Here is a 15741-nt window from a genome sequence, read left to right on the forward strand (position 1 = left end):
AGCTACCAACTCCAGTTAGCAAGCGATCCCTAAGAAGTTTTTGGGAAGAAGTTACTGATGCTCTTAAAGGAGAAGGTTAACTGAGAAGAAACAACATGTATCTGTCCTGACCGCACATGCATGTTTTCCATGTTAGGGGATTCATATGAGCGACTTCTGCTTCCTCTCAAAGAAAGACTAGTCTATAATATACTAAACCCAGTCAGAAGATAGCTGGAAAGGATGATTATGCAGTTATGGTTTTCATCACCTGTACGATGCCGTGTACTTCCAACTAACATCAGTGTTTCACAGACAATTGCCTGTCTTTCTCTGTCCTATATCCCTACTCTCCCCAAATCCATAGCTACCAACCCTTCTTCCTCTCACAGGCCAAGGGATGAATAGATAAATTTCAAACAACTGTTTTCAATCTGAATTTAACCTGAAGATTGCAATTTCTCTTTTAAGCTTGAAGAAGGCTTTCTGCATGCAAATCTGTTCCAATTTTCCAGGCATGTCAACTGGTCTAATAAGAAACAACACTTCTGACTGCAAATCATTCTTCATATTATCCATTTTTCTTAACTCCATCCCAACGGTCTTCAGTCATTCAGACACCATCATCCCAAACAGTAAAGATCAGATACACTACAGCCTCCTGTTACTCACGCGGACAGGCACTGTCTGTGAGTACTTCATGTTGTCTAGCAAATAGCACTTCACACAAGAAATCCCCACCAGTCCCAAGAAAAGCAGGTTAGGCTCCAGATATCAGTACTGATTTAACAGCACTAACCTACTCTTCTAGCTTGCACAAACTTTGTCTCTCTTAAGCAATCAGCATCGTCCGCTATCTTGATTGCTATACGCACACAACTATTTCTAAAGTAAATTTGAATTTCAAAATAAAGGATTTATACACTACACATCACCTTCTTGAAGTGGCATGCACCTCAATAATACATTCTGCTGAGGTGGCCTGTTAGGATGTAGAAAGCATTCTGGAGAAGCATGCTCACACTGGTTCTGGCCCAACTACTATGCTAGGTCAGTACTATGAAGCAGCTTTCCTGAATAAGAAATGTACATAAGGAGTATCAGGAAAAGTTTTGCTCTGTTCTTACTAGAAGGAAGCATCTTATCTCAGCTAGCAGTAGCTAATGTCAGGTTTCCGTGAATATTAGATTATGCTTTTTATTAAATTATTCAGTATTTGATGTACACAAACCAGGAAGTCTAGTATGTTCATCTGTATGAGCACTGACAGACATAAGAGATGAGTGCTGGGAGAGGAAACATGAAAAGAGTAGGTGAGAAACAACTTAAAAGAAGGTGATAAAGGTTCTGCAGTGATCAGTAAAACAGCATTTGATAGCCCTTATCAGTTAGTTAAGCTTGGGCATGCACAGCAACTGCTTTCTAAAGAGACAACCAAACAGCTTTCATACTCTGGCACACAGACCCACGATGGGACAAAGCAAACCACATGATCCATCACACATCCCTCTCCTGGCATGCCTTCCGGTATGACCCTGAACCATGCCTTACCCAGGGACTAGCTTCTGTGTCCCACTGATTAAGTTATTGCAACAATGATAGCTTGGATGAACAGTACATGTGAGGTTACTCCAGTTCTCATTTTGATGGTTAGGGTAGCATGTTATCGTTTAAATCTGAAACCAGAAGCTTAAATGAGAGCAGGGTGACTTATATTAAGCATAAGCAAGTGCCGTCTTAAATTGATAGAGTCAAAGAATCAAATCCAATAATTATGCAGCAGTTACAAATCTCCTCTCAAACTTTTATAAGATGTGGAATGCATGGACAAGTACCAGGTATTTGAATCTCTACAGTTTCCTTTCAAGCTCTTTCCTGATACCAGAAGGGCTAGGAGCAACTTGCTCTGAACAGAAGTTGAGAATATGACATAACTTAATAAACTTTCAGAAAAAACATCAGCTTCGTACAGGACTTACAACATGCACAAACAGAGGAAAGAAAGGAAAACAATTGAAGATGCAAACACAGGTAAAAACTCACTAGGTAACAAGAAGAAAAAAATCACAAAGACAGGAGCCATTAGATGGGCACAGTCAGTTAAAAGAATTTTACCAGTTTTGAACAGGATTTCAGAGAGCAGAAAGAAACACCTGATATATTTGTAAACTTTTGCATTGTACAGGCCAAAAAAGAACCCACCTGCTAGTACAGAAAAGGCTGGGGGAGATAGCGTGTAAGCGCAAGCCAGGACTGCAACCGAAGTTTTAAACAAAGTAGATTTTTGCTTCTTGTTCCTCAATACCTGAGGCCATGATATTTCTTTTTGTGAAAAGACAGTATAAGTCATGTTGGTTTGGATTTAAATGAATGTGAGAGTGGGGTAATGGATGGATAATCCGTTGTGCTGGGACAGACCCAGAAGTCTGTTGATGAACCCCATACTTCATTTGATTATGCAAGGAATTTTTGTTTCATATTATTTGAGAAAAACATATGTTATGGGTTAACCCCACTCAGCAGCTAAGTCAAAGAGCTAGGAGGAGCTGTGCTTCTGTACCAACTATTTCTGAAGCAGCTCAACCCATCATACATTGCTAATATCTTTCTAATTAGGGGTGCTGTGGGCCTCAGATCCTCTATACCCCCAGAGGACTGGGATGTTTTGATGCCCATCTTGACATATTACTCCCCAAAACTGGTTCTCTCATGAAGGTCCTTTGACCCTGCTTTGTTTTATGGCAAAAACAGCTTTCAGAAAAATCTGGATTCTTCTCTTGCCTTTCGCAAACTCTTCCTCAGCTGTGTTGCCCCAAACTGGGTGTGACAAAGGACTGATGTGGGTTAACCCTGATCAGCAGCTCAGTGCCACACAGCCACTCGCTCACTATCCCATCCCCAGTGGGACAGGGGAAAGAGTATGAAGAGCAGAAGCAAGAGAAACCTGTGGGTTGATCTAAAGACAGTTTAATAAACAAAGGAAAGAAGAAAGGGGGAAAAAAAACAAAAAGATCAACACAAAAGCAGTCATCTCCCACAAGCAGGCCAATGCCCAGCCTGACTCAAAGTACTGGCTGCCTTCCAAAAAACAGCCCTCCCCTCAGTTTTTATTGCTGAGCATGATGTTATATGGCATGGAATATGCCCTTGGTCAGTTCAGGTCAGCTGTCCTGGTTGCACCCCCTCCCAACTTCTTGCACACTCTCAACCTACTTGCTGGGGGCACACACAGAGTGGGGAAAAAGAGAAACACTGGTGTGTTACCAACACTGTTTTAGTTACAAATCCCAAACACAGCACCATACAGGCTATTAGGGGAAAAAAAAAAAAAAAAATCTGTACCAGCTAGACCCAGTACAACTGTAAAGATTCACTCTTTATAACTAAATTCTGTCTTTAAATGGTGACCAGACTAATGACTAAGTCATTCAGTCATTCCTAGCCAGGGTGAGAGAAATTTCTTTAGTTAAGCAAGAGTGTCTCAACAACAAAACAAACACTTTTGCCCCTGTATCACCATTGAGAAAGCAACAAGGAAGACTGTTGACAGGGAAGCAGCAGTATGAAAAGAAAGGTAATGCAAAACTCATAATCTAATAAATTTCAACTCAGGGAGACCCAGATGACCTCCCAGAATACTGAATCAGAGGTGAAATGAAGTCTCATCAAAAGAATAGTTTCAGACTGAGCATGGCCCCATGTTTTTTAAAATAGAGAAGAGTAGAAACATACTGCTAACACTTAGACTGGTAAGTAGATAAATGATCAGGCCACCTGCAGACACAGTAATCAGGCCTCAGTACTACATGGGAACGGAAACAAAAACAAACAAGTTACACAGAAGAGATGTCTGCAAGAGCTGGAATTTAGGAAAACAGACCCTCTATAATTTTTCAGAGGCAGGTCTACATGTCATTATCTGATAACTCTGATTTTATAGACAAAAGAGAGACTTCAAATCTAACACACCCAGGCTATACTAAGCCATTCATATGTACAATAAAAGAAATTGCTATTAAACTAAAGAGAAACTGAAGATTAGTAAATGGCTGTAAAGGAGAACTGAACTAAAAAGTGCAACTGTTTGTGTTATCTTTTGGTCAATCTGGATGAAGAAAGATCTCCTTGAAGTGTTTCTGAGGACTAAAACATTAAATCCAAATTAATAAATTTTGTGGATGATACAAAGTCAGACGACACTTTAAAAACCAGATGACCTTGAGAAGTAAGGTAACAGAAATGGAATTCATTTTGATAGGAGAGATCATTGCCTGATGCCTTACAGAACTAATAAAACAGAGCCTCATAATTTGGAAATGATAGAGGAGAGAGATATCTGGGAACATTAGCTTGCCACTGGACGTTTCTGCTCTGTTTGCATTATGCAGCTCTAAGAAGGAAAAAGATGGCATTAAGATGTTTGTTCCTGGAGAGAAAGAGAATAACGCATTGCATTACTGAGATAATCTCTGGTCCAGCACATCAGTACCAGACATCCATGCTCAGGAAGGAAAAGCTGAAACAAAGCATCTGCAGACCAGGGCTATCAGGATGACCAGAAAAAGAGAATAGCTATCAAACAAATGCTGAAAGAGGATTGGGTTGCTCCCCACAAATATGGCTCAAGGATGTGGGAGGCTAACAGTGCAAAACAAGAATAGTAGCACAACAACCACCATGTCTAAAGTAATGGAAAATACAGGTATCTGATATGCTGAAGCTTCTTCTAATTGTTTTGGCAGATTAAAAACACCTAACAGCTTTACAAAATTGAACAAGATTCGTCTTAAAAAGAGTACATTATACTGCTGCTAGAAACAGTATGAATTTATCTCAATGACACAGGGACTCCTTTCTAGTCCTATTTCCTGTCATCAGAAAAAAAGTGAGATTTTCCAATTTTCTATCTTATAGACCAATGTCTCCTCTCTTCCATCACTGCTTGAGAAACATCCTGCAGAGCTATGCTACCACAGGCTGCAACGAGCATTCACTGGACAAGGAGGAAGCCAGTATCTTGCATCAATATGCAAAGGCTTCTGTTTAAGCAGGGTAGCACCAGCCAGCAACCCTTCCCAAAGGAGTTCTCAGCTGAAAATCACCTTCTAGGGGGTTGGGATCTGAAAATTCAGGTACGCACAAAAGAAATGTTAACCAAGTTAACAGATGTCATAACTTGTATTTATTCAATCACAACTGACTTTTTTGACATAACGAATCATTAGCATTTCCTTAATTATAGGGCTATCAACATTGTCCATACTTCAGACTCATACTTTCACTTAGAACAACAGCCCACACACTCACATGACTGGGTTTTTTTTGCCATACTCATTGCTTGTATGTATTAATAAGATCATCTAAAGATTAGGGAAGTTACTTGACCCAAGTGAGTCTTTCATGTTTAATCCATATATTTAGGAAGGAAACCTACTTTCACATAATTTCTCTCCTTCTAGCATATATTCTTACAATAGTCTTAAATTTCTACAGAAAGCAAGTTTATGCTCTTTGGTTTCGAAGCAAACAAAAATGCGAACTTTGGAAAGAAAGCATTTCAGAACAAAACAGCACATCAAGATAGAAAATCCCATTATTTTTATTTCTCTAAATCCATGCCTTCAACTTGTTTAACCTGCATTTTCAGTTACTGACAAGAAAGGATGTGAATTTATCTCAAAGAAAAATGACTGATGATAAAAGAGACTACCAGCTGCCATAGAAAGCAACCTCTAGCACAAATTGGAAAAGTGAATTTGATTAGGAAACTGAGCAAAAGGTAATTTAAATCATGACAAAATCTGCAGTGTTTTTAAATAAAGCCTCTAGTTACTAACAGTTAACATTTCATAGAGGTGTAAACATATAACAAGAAGGAATTACCATCTCTGCAGAACAGCAGAACAAGAAAACTAGGGGTAATTGCATCTAAGGTTTCTGTACTTTTCCAGTAATATTTGCATTTGGCTTCTGATTTCAGATAACTAGCACAGTCTTAAGAAATACCCACATATTACCAGAAATAATATGCTCCAAACAATTTATTTTTAGGAGTTAAGGCAGATAACTTCTACTTGGTTTTCTTACGCACAACATATTCTATCTGAATTTCAGGATGGGAAACAAAAAGCTGAGTACCTGTATTATATCATCAGAGTTAATGGTGAATAGCCACGGAAACCTCTATCACTTTGAGAACACTGTTCAGAACAAAACCATTACTCATTTTTTCACTTGCATTCCATGAATTCTCTGCCTGTAATTTTACAGCATCTCATCATGTGAGGTCTTGAGAGACAAGAACTATGTCCCGGTGCTTATTTTAGCTTCTTAATCCCTAACAGTGACTTTCACAAAGTGTTCTTTAAAGGCACAATAAGGTCAGAAACTACAAATCAAACAAATGGCTTTCATGAATTAAAAATAAGGTACTACAGATCAAGTATACCCATCAAGTACACACGAAGCTGTCATTTTTGTACTGTATGTAGTGTGTAACCCCTGAAGCTGAAGTTATCCAAATATATAAATATACAAAAATCCCCACTTTTTCTTACCAAAGAAAGTAATACTGATCAGAAATAGTACATTCTGTTAGGTCATACACCCAAAGTATACAACAACATTACACTACAGGTAAGGACACCAGCACATTTAGTTTGATTGTGCTTGCATTGATATTTCCTCATAAGGGGAAGTTTAAGTGCAACAATTAAGTTAGAAAACAAATCCACAGGCAGAACATCGCAAGCTGCTCAGACAACCTGCAGCTTGTGTGCTCCAGTAGGTGAGGATGTGGAGATATGACTAACTTGCCTAACCTCTCACTGCTCAAACCAAAAGGATGCCCACGAAAAAAAGCATTACTGGCTTCCAGCTCTGTAGAGTCCCAGTGGCTCAATATAACACTGCAGAAATACTGCATGCAGAGATAACTAGCTTCTTGCTTCTGCTTATCTGTTGCAACAGTGCTGTACTTCTAAAATTATTTGTGTTAAATAATTTTGCTAGGAAGCACAGGTTTAGCTTATGTGGCACATGGCATAATCAACAGGCTCCAAGTTTACACTCTTCTATTTAGTTTCCAAAAAGACAGACTCTGCCAGTTACAAAAGGCAGGCTGTGCTTCTCTGGTAACCCAAGACATTTTCCTATTGTATTTGCTTTGCAAATTATGAAGAGTAGCAGCCAGATATACCATTTTAAGTAGGTACAAAAGGAACAGCTATTGCTTCTTTTAAAAGACACAATCTGACTTGTCACAGCAGCAGCAAAATAAAGACCCATCATGCAAACAAGGTGTGCACGTGTCAGGAACAGACAGGTATCACAAGATGCATACACACTATTGGTATTTCTTTCAACCTTCTCATAAGTATTTCTAGCGCAATAGAATCACAAAAAACCCAGGAAGAACTTCAAGATTTAAGCAGGGGATACAATATTACACAAAGTGTACCAGATACCAGAATCTTCTTCCATGACAAACTGATCAAAACTGTACAGAAATCCCACAAAAAAGGCAGCAGCCTATTGCAAGAGTCAATTATTTCCTCAAACGTAGCTAGATAGTTCCTTTCTGAATGACCTTTACCACCTTTGTTGCCCCAACTTTCTCAAAACTAGATACACGGAACCCACGTGACTCACTGACTTGGACGCAGCATTTATTAGCGTGCAAGGTGATGGAGACAAAGTTGTCCTCTTCCCATCCTCTAGGCTATACACACTACTGATTTACAACCCATTTAAATACTCTGCTTTAACTCATGCAGGCTGACATTTTCTCTTTGCATTAGGAAGACTTACAGCTTTTTAAGATCAACCCTTCTTGATGGTCATCTGGACTTCTCACAGGACTTCAGCCACTTGAAATTAAGAGCTGCACAGTAATAGCACCAGCTCTGGTTGCTATATCAGACCCATCAAGGGCAGACTGCAGAGTTGTTATGTTGCCAGCTGGCACTGGGCCTGAGTTCTTCGAGGTTCTGTGCAGGCTATTTGGATCTTCTCTAAAAGTCTTGCCTAAAATGCTGGAAAGCAGAAAGCCAGTGCAAATAAACACTATTTAGCATTTGAATTTACCAACTTTATTTGAAGGCTTAGACAATAACTTCCAGTGTTATCAACACTGCTGCTTCAATGTCTTTGCAACAGTTTGCACCACAGCAGAACCAAGAAGGGACAGAAAGAGCCTAGAGGTACTCCAGTCCTCTCTCATTATGGGCCTGTTACTTGAAAACTGCATAATTTTTACCAGTTCAGATCTTTCTCCAACTGGAATTGCCATGGAAGAAGCAATGTCAGCAAGTTCAGCTGAAGGACAGAAATCACTCATGACCTAGGTTGCTGTGAGCATCATTCCTTCCAATTTTTTTCTGACTGGCAAGGTTGTGACTGAGAAGCTTGTGAAAAACAGCACAGGAGCAGAGGACAACACTCCAGCCAGATGGCATGCAAAGGCTCCTCCAAACAGCCCAGAGTCCTCCAAATCCAGATGTTGCAGCACATCAGATCACTCTTTGACACAGCACCGCAGTGGGCCAAACAAGCACATCTTGAAGTTCAGCAAGGAACACTCTGATTTATGAACTTTGTGCAAGAGGTATATCCTCTTGCAAAGAAAGATGCACATGAGGGAGTAGGGTCCAGATCAAGAGGCCAGCCCCAAACTTGAAGGGGAAGTCTCTCTGCTCTTAGCTAAGAAAAAAATAGCTAGACAGCAAAGGAAACTGATCTAAAACAGGATTCAAAACTCTGTTTTAAAATACACTTTGCTTTCCAAACCAGAGCTGGCCATTTATTTTAAAAAGTCCACACAACTCAACAAGGAATGTGGACAGGAAGCAGGGATTCATCGAATGTCCCTAGGTGGGGGGCACAGAGGGAGCCCTAGGCTGGCCACAGAGCCCACTGCCACTGCTCACCTGTTAGACGTCGAGAGCAAAGGCAGGGCATGCAGCATACAGAAACAGTCCCCAGGCAGGCTTGCAAGGCAGCGTTCTGTTATAACCACAGGGCACACACAGGCTGCTGAAAGTAAGTGCTCAAAGGCATGCTCTACACAGAGGTAGCCTGTGACTGGCAAAGAATTATATGCTAAAAGAAACACTTAAGAAGTGTGTCATTTGGATTATTAAAGTACAAACAAAACTACCACTTTAAAGTGATAACAACCACCTCCTCCCAACACTTGGTAATTTGTCAACATAACTTCAAGATAAAAATCACAGACTAGGAGAGAGAATGATATATTATGTAGTTAAAAACCAAATCAACCAAACAAAAAAGCCCATCCTACCCATCCAGCTGGTTCTGTAAACTATAAGAATCAAATGCAACTTTAAGCTGAAATGTAATTTTTGTATTGGTCATAATTAAACATTAGTTTTTGAAGACTGATAGTACACAGATTTTTTTTTTTCCCCCACTTTTCTTTTTTCCCCCCAAATATACACTGACATTTACTTAAGTTTTCCAGATCCTCAACTGGCATAAAAATAATCCTCGATTCCACTGTAGTCACTGTTACACCATGAAGAGTTACACAAAATAAGGATTAGACTCATCACACCCATTACAAAGCTAAAGCTTTATCTGTGGTTTGATCTTCTTGGCAATTTAACCTCAATGCTTGCTTAACCATAGAATTAAAACCTGCATATACACATGCATGAACTGGCTAGTGTAATAAGTGAAAAATATGTTGCTTTATTGAAACATTATGAGTGTAATTTTGAAGAATGACATTACACAATGATAGTTCTGGTGCTTGCTATGCCTCAGGTCCATGAACATGATCCATTTCATTTTCTTACAGAATGAAGACAACAAACACTTTACTGATAAAAAGTGCTTCACCCTTTTTGATGGAATGTCATCAACGTTTTCTCAGAAGAAACACACCAAACGAGATAAACTACAGACAGTTTAATACAGCCAAGCTTGCATTCCTGTAACGCAGCCAAGCTGTAATTGCTTTGGGAACCAAGATCAGCATCAGATTTAATGCAAGATCTTAAATGCACAAGCCTTCAACATATCCTGAAAGTTAAGAAAATTTCAGATCCCCCTAGGGACTATGACAGGAACTGAGAGCTTGTGGTTGAAACCTGTACATTAAGGCATGCATCCTACTATTTGATCCAGTAGCTCTGATCTAGGCACGAGTCTTGCACAGGACCCTTCCAGTTACTGCATGTGTACTGGCACACCACCTCACTTCCCAGCTCCCATTCCCATATTGCCTTCCCTCTCAAAATGCACTCTTGATCATTCAAATTTCACCAAATACAATTCTCTCTAATGTAATGCCCACAAAACGTAAAACACAATTTTTCTTCAGGTGAAGAAGAATTTTTAAGTCAGCAATATGCATTCTTGAAACAAGAGGTTTCCATTGATGCTGTCTTCTCTAGTGCAGTCCTGAGCTAGATGGGTGGAAGAACACAGAAACAAGTTTTGTTCTTTAGCCGCTGTTCCTTTTAAACTACCCCCATGCTGAAAGCTAAAAGCAACCCTCCCTTCAGAAAAAAACCAGCTGCACACTTCAAACATTTCATTTCTGTCTTTTATCCCTACACAATCTGCCTACAAAACAGCTTCTTCTCTCCAAGTTACACAGCGTGTGGAACAAAGCCAGCCTGACAAGTACAACGGGTTTAACACACATACAGATCTGCAGTAGTCAGTGTTTTGAAATGCTCTTTTCACACCCTTTGGGGAAATTAATTATTAAACAGCCACGTATCAGAGACATTTGCCTCACATTTGAAGACTCCTCTTATCCTTCTTCCCCAAGGAATTTATCAATACTCCTATGTTTCAACAAACCAGCCGTTCCTAGTGGCAAAAGGACCAGTCAGTGCAGATAACAATCAAAGAGGCGTTTCTTCCTGTTCCTTGGTCCCCCAGGACTGCCCCCAAAGGCCAGCACACCTCTCTTTGTTGAAGATCTAATGAAGCACCAAAGGGAGTAGCAGGAATGAGCTTCCAATTGTAATACCAGAATTCAGTAGAAGTGCCCTTCCAGACAGACAAGTTGGTCCGACGTTGTTTCTTCTATAACATTTATTTTTCGTATCTCAGGAAAGACATCCTTCCAAAGTATCCACCTGCAACAGGCGCCACTCATATATGAGCGCAGACTACCTTCCTATCCCTTTTTTGATCCTTCCTGTTTAAAAATGTGATCATGATTACAGGACTTTTCTACAGCGACAGATCAATGACACAAGCTGGAAATAAAGGAGACACTCCAGCATCCTGACTCTTTTCTTTGTATGAAGGTACAGCGTTCATTCCCACCTCATTTGGGACAAAGTACTCAACAGTATTTTCAACCTTCTCATATTATTGACAGGAACTGCCTTTGAAAAACAGTCCTGAAGATTACTACAGCACTCCAATATCCTACATAGCACAGGAAGAACTTAGCATACCACTGCTCTTAATAGAGGTCCAATTCCCATGTTTCCAACATAGAAAAACAACTTTTCAAGGACTTGTTTACATGGCACATACATCAACTAGCAGCACATACCAGGCCCGGTCTTTCCCATTAACTTGAAGTCACTAAGTCCAATAGTGTAACCCACACAGCTTGGGATGCTCCTGGGACATCGTTTGTCCTTCTGCGCACCTGCGCTTGCATAATGGTCTATTTATCAACCATCATTGACTTTCCACATGAAGAAATCTATCACTTCTTATCAGAATAAAGTCTGTATCTCAGAGACTTGTGCATCTGCCATTCCAGGCTTTCTGACTCTCACCTGAGGACTGCAAGCACCTACAGGAAGCTATGAACTATCGCCATATAACTAGGGAAATTTAAATCACCTTTCAGGAAACCTTGAATTTTAGGCATGAACGCAGATTTCTAGCACTGAGTCAGAGCCTATGAAGACACAAGAAAAACAAACTCCATGGTAAGCTTCAATCCAACCAGAAATTTTCTGAACTCTTAGCATTTAAAAAAATACTGAAAATATAGTCATACTAAAATGTACTGTGGTCTCAATTTTATACTCTAGATAGACTAAGAATATCTTAAAACTAAAGTGGTATGTCAGCTATTTTGTCTATGCATCTTCCTCTTTCTTTATGAGCACAAAAGGCAATACATGTTCAAATAATAAAACTTTAATTGCTATATTTTGCTGGGTAGGACAACTCGTTGATAAAAATTCAGCTGAGATCAGTTTGCATTCAATTTCTGAAAATATACCCAATCCAGCCAATAAAAGGCACTTTTCTAAATACTGCAAGGTTAACATCCCCCTCCCTATCTTTTGTCTTTGTACAAAGAACAGCATTACAAAAGTCTATCACATAAGCCCTACAGATAAACAGTTTGAGTTTGAAGGAAGCAACAGATTCTTTAGTTCTCTATAGCTAGCTTGCCAATATAGAGTCCTCAGCAAACTGCAGAGTATTAACACATTGCACATCTTTAGGTGAGACAGCGTATGAGCTAGGGGAAAAGCCTGGAAAATGTCAGAGAATGGTATGAGTTAGCTTGCTTTAAGAAAAAAATTTTTTAAATCCAATAAAAGACTCTCCACAGCATTCGAGGGTGGTACAGGAAAGGAGCTCCTCTACAGCAGCAAAGCTATATTAATGAGAGCCCCTGTCAAAAAGCCTCACAGCTGCAGAGCTCCCACGCTTTCCCAAAAACCAAGGATAAGCTTCTGTAGAAGTGACAGCGAGAAATTAAGTCTCTGCAATCACTCTCTATATTTCCTTACCTAACACAGGCAGCAAATACATTCATTCATCAAAATCTTTCATTAGCAGTACATATTGATTCCTGGATTTTTTTGTTTTAACAGAGCCACATACATACCAATGAGCAGTAAGAAATTTACATACAATGGAAAACCCCTCATGTATTAGGAAGCTCACTTGGATTTTAGCTTTCAAAGAAAACCCCACACTCAGAAATGCAATATACTGGAGATTCAATTTAGAAACACAGCTAGGTGAACTGAAGAATAATCAGACTGAAGTATACTTCCCGCTTCTTTAACACCACAAAAAAAGGAAATGGTAGTTATTGACACTCTAATGCAATTTGCTTGAGTACAGAAAAAGCACATAGATGTAAAATACTAATAAAAGTCAGTTAACAGAAGAGCAAAATAATCTACCCACAATTGCACTGTAATCTCTTTGTGGTTCCTTATTTTTTTTTGAACATTATTTCAGCAAGGACCAAAATGGGTCTGGCAAAAGGGTAACTGCCTCCCCAAAACCAAGCAGATGAAATAGCTTGTTTGCACAGATTTCTATATGGTTTCTTATGCAGAGTTAAAGGATTCCTACTTCTGAACATGGGGTTGGAAGAAACATGTTTAAGCAGAGACTACACCAAGATGGACATAAAGGAAATTCAGCAACCTACATTTAGATAGCCCAAAACGACCCTGTTACCTTGCAACAGTCTCTAAAGTGAGAAAACAACATAATCCTCAAGTAAAAAGCCTTAACCTGAAGGTTGCAAACAAGTCACTGGAAATAACCACCTAGCCATAGAGGAGTACCAAGCATGTGCACTCAGAAGCACTTTCATCTCAAGTGTCACCCTGAAAAACCTCAAGTACCTGCTGAAAGGAAGTATTGTTTCCCACTGGATTGGAAATCCTCCTGCAAAAAGTTAGTTAGACACCAGATACTTTCACCAGACCAGCTGCTGAAATCCTTGATGCAGGATGAACCCAAAAACCTATTCCACAACAACTTGCAGCTATGTGACTTTCATGCTTTTGGGAGAGGGAGAATCACCTAGGTATACCCTTTCAGTGGTGCACATTGCTCAAAAGGGAGCAGGGGGTTAGAAGATGTAGCCAACCAATAGCAAATGAGACACTGTACCCCACTTGGATGTTACACCAGTAGATCTATTCCTTGACCAAACACAGGGGAATTCAAAACTCCCCCAGTAATTCTGCCTATGGAGGTAGTGCTCTTCCCCAGACAGAGTTGGATCACTGCTAGTTTGTATTTGCTTGTGACTGGTGATGTAGATCAGCAAGCTACTCTCTGCATCTTTGCAGGAAGGTTACACATGATCAAGAGGCTATCCTTCAGATTTAGTACTATTTTAGCAATTAAAATCAGGCCTATAGCTAAAACGGGGTTTCTACAAATATGAAATGTCTCTTATAAAGAATTTGATCCTCTGATTGTGATATTCACCCTTAATGAATAAACAACTGTAGCACCAAACTTGTACAAACATTAATGTCATATTCTGTACTATGACTTCAATCATTAGATATCATGTTCCTGAGATATGTTGTGTCAGATGGAAGTACTTTCATACCAACTCTCCAGATTTACCCCAGTTCAGGAATCTAGGAAGCTTGCTGGCCAGATCTAATACTTAACAAGAGGTGCTAGAAACTTTGTGATGTGAGATGCCAGACACCAAAGAGAACATGGTTCACCTTCTATTGCTTCCCTGCCATCCCTCTCTCCAGTCTGCAGGCTATCACCATCACCCTTCTTCAGATCAGGAATCTGAGGCAAAAGAAAAAAGGAAAATGAAGACAAGCAACCTCAACAAAGGCTCCAACAACAGCAAAGTAGTATCAGTGATGGTGAAGATGTTCTTTTCATTAAAGATCAGACTAAATGCCTCTCTAGCTCTTCACCAGTCTTGGACAGAAAGCATCAGTATCAAAAGTTTTTTCACATCCATTTTCCCAGAAAACAGGCCCTTCCTCCTAAACTAAGAGCTGGTCGTAACAGACCATATCCCTTTTACATTGAATTAGGAAGTCCGCTAAAGGTCATACACTGATGTCATACAATCACACCTTCAAGAACAGAACAGCACTATGCTCACAAAGCATGCCTGCAATCAGCATACAGTCCTGGCTGATCCAGTAAAGCTCACTGTCAATACCTGAACGACTATGAAAACCAGATAACAATCCCTGCAAGTGGCATAAAATGAGAGGGACTGAAATGTTAGTAGTTGATACAGCAAGTTAATGGTAGTAGGAAAAACACAGAGGCATGTGCTAGGCACTGCAGAAGACTTATTCATAGTGATGAATGTAATTCCACTAACACAATCTGGAAAAAAGGGAGTTCAAGCTGTGATGGATGCAGAGAACAAACACATTATCTTACTCTATGAGCAAAATAATGGAGAACCTGCTGCAGTGATTGGCTCCTTCAGTCTTTCCAAATTACAGAAGTTCAAGGTTTGGTCTCAGTGGGGAACTGTACAGATAACCAGCAGCACTGCCACAAGTACCTAACAGGTATAAAAGGGTATTAGGAAGCAGGCTGGAGGAAGGTGTTAACAAATTAGATGACACTTTAGAGTAGATGATTTCTACTCTAACAGAACATCTACGTTATCAAAGCAAAGGAAACTAATAGTTTTTGAGGGCAAAACTCATTTCAGGGTGATAGAGATCTAACTGGACCCTTTGGAAGGCTGCAAAAGGGAAATCAACCATAAGAGCAAATATGATCTAACAGAAGGGAACTGTGTATGCTCACATGTGGTCATGCACACACAAGCTTGTGGGACAGTAATTCAGACAACAGTAGGATATTGGGGCACATACAACTATGTGACAAGAGATTTCTCAGCAACAAAAGAAAACATTTCAAAATCACATCCACAAACAAAAATGTTGTGATTTCCCTGCTACCCTTAAAAGGATCCTGACTGATTTTATAGATGGCATTATACCACCTATCACTTGAAGAGTCAAGAGGTTCATGTTTCAGTATTATGGC

The 15741-nt window shown here is 39.7% G+C and overlaps 1 protein-coding gene across 2 annotated transcripts in view; it reads right to left on the minus strand.

The window, feature by feature from the left end:
- AGPAT4 (1-acylglycerol-3-phosphate O-acyltransferase 4) overlaps nucleotides 1-15741 on the minus strand; it is an 86783-nt gene that overhangs the window by 45455 nt on the left and 25587 nt on the right. The window contains exon 2 of one of the 2 annotated variants that reach the window (XM_074862986.1): nucleotides 14430-14502. The exons of the other annotated variant lie outside the window; for it this stretch is intronic. The gene's annotated coding sequence lies outside the window, so the exon portion shown is untranslated. The remainder of the gene's footprint in view (nucleotides 1-14429; nucleotides 14503-15741) is intronic. 2 annotated transcript variants of the gene reach the window in all.

The sequence above is a fragment of the Strix uralensis genome, chromosome 3, assembly GCF_047716275.1.
Source record: "Strix uralensis isolate ZFMK-TIS-50842 chromosome 3, bStrUra1, whole genome shotgun sequence".
NCBI lineage: Eukaryota > Metazoa > Chordata > Aves > Strigiformes > Strigidae > Strix > Strix uralensis.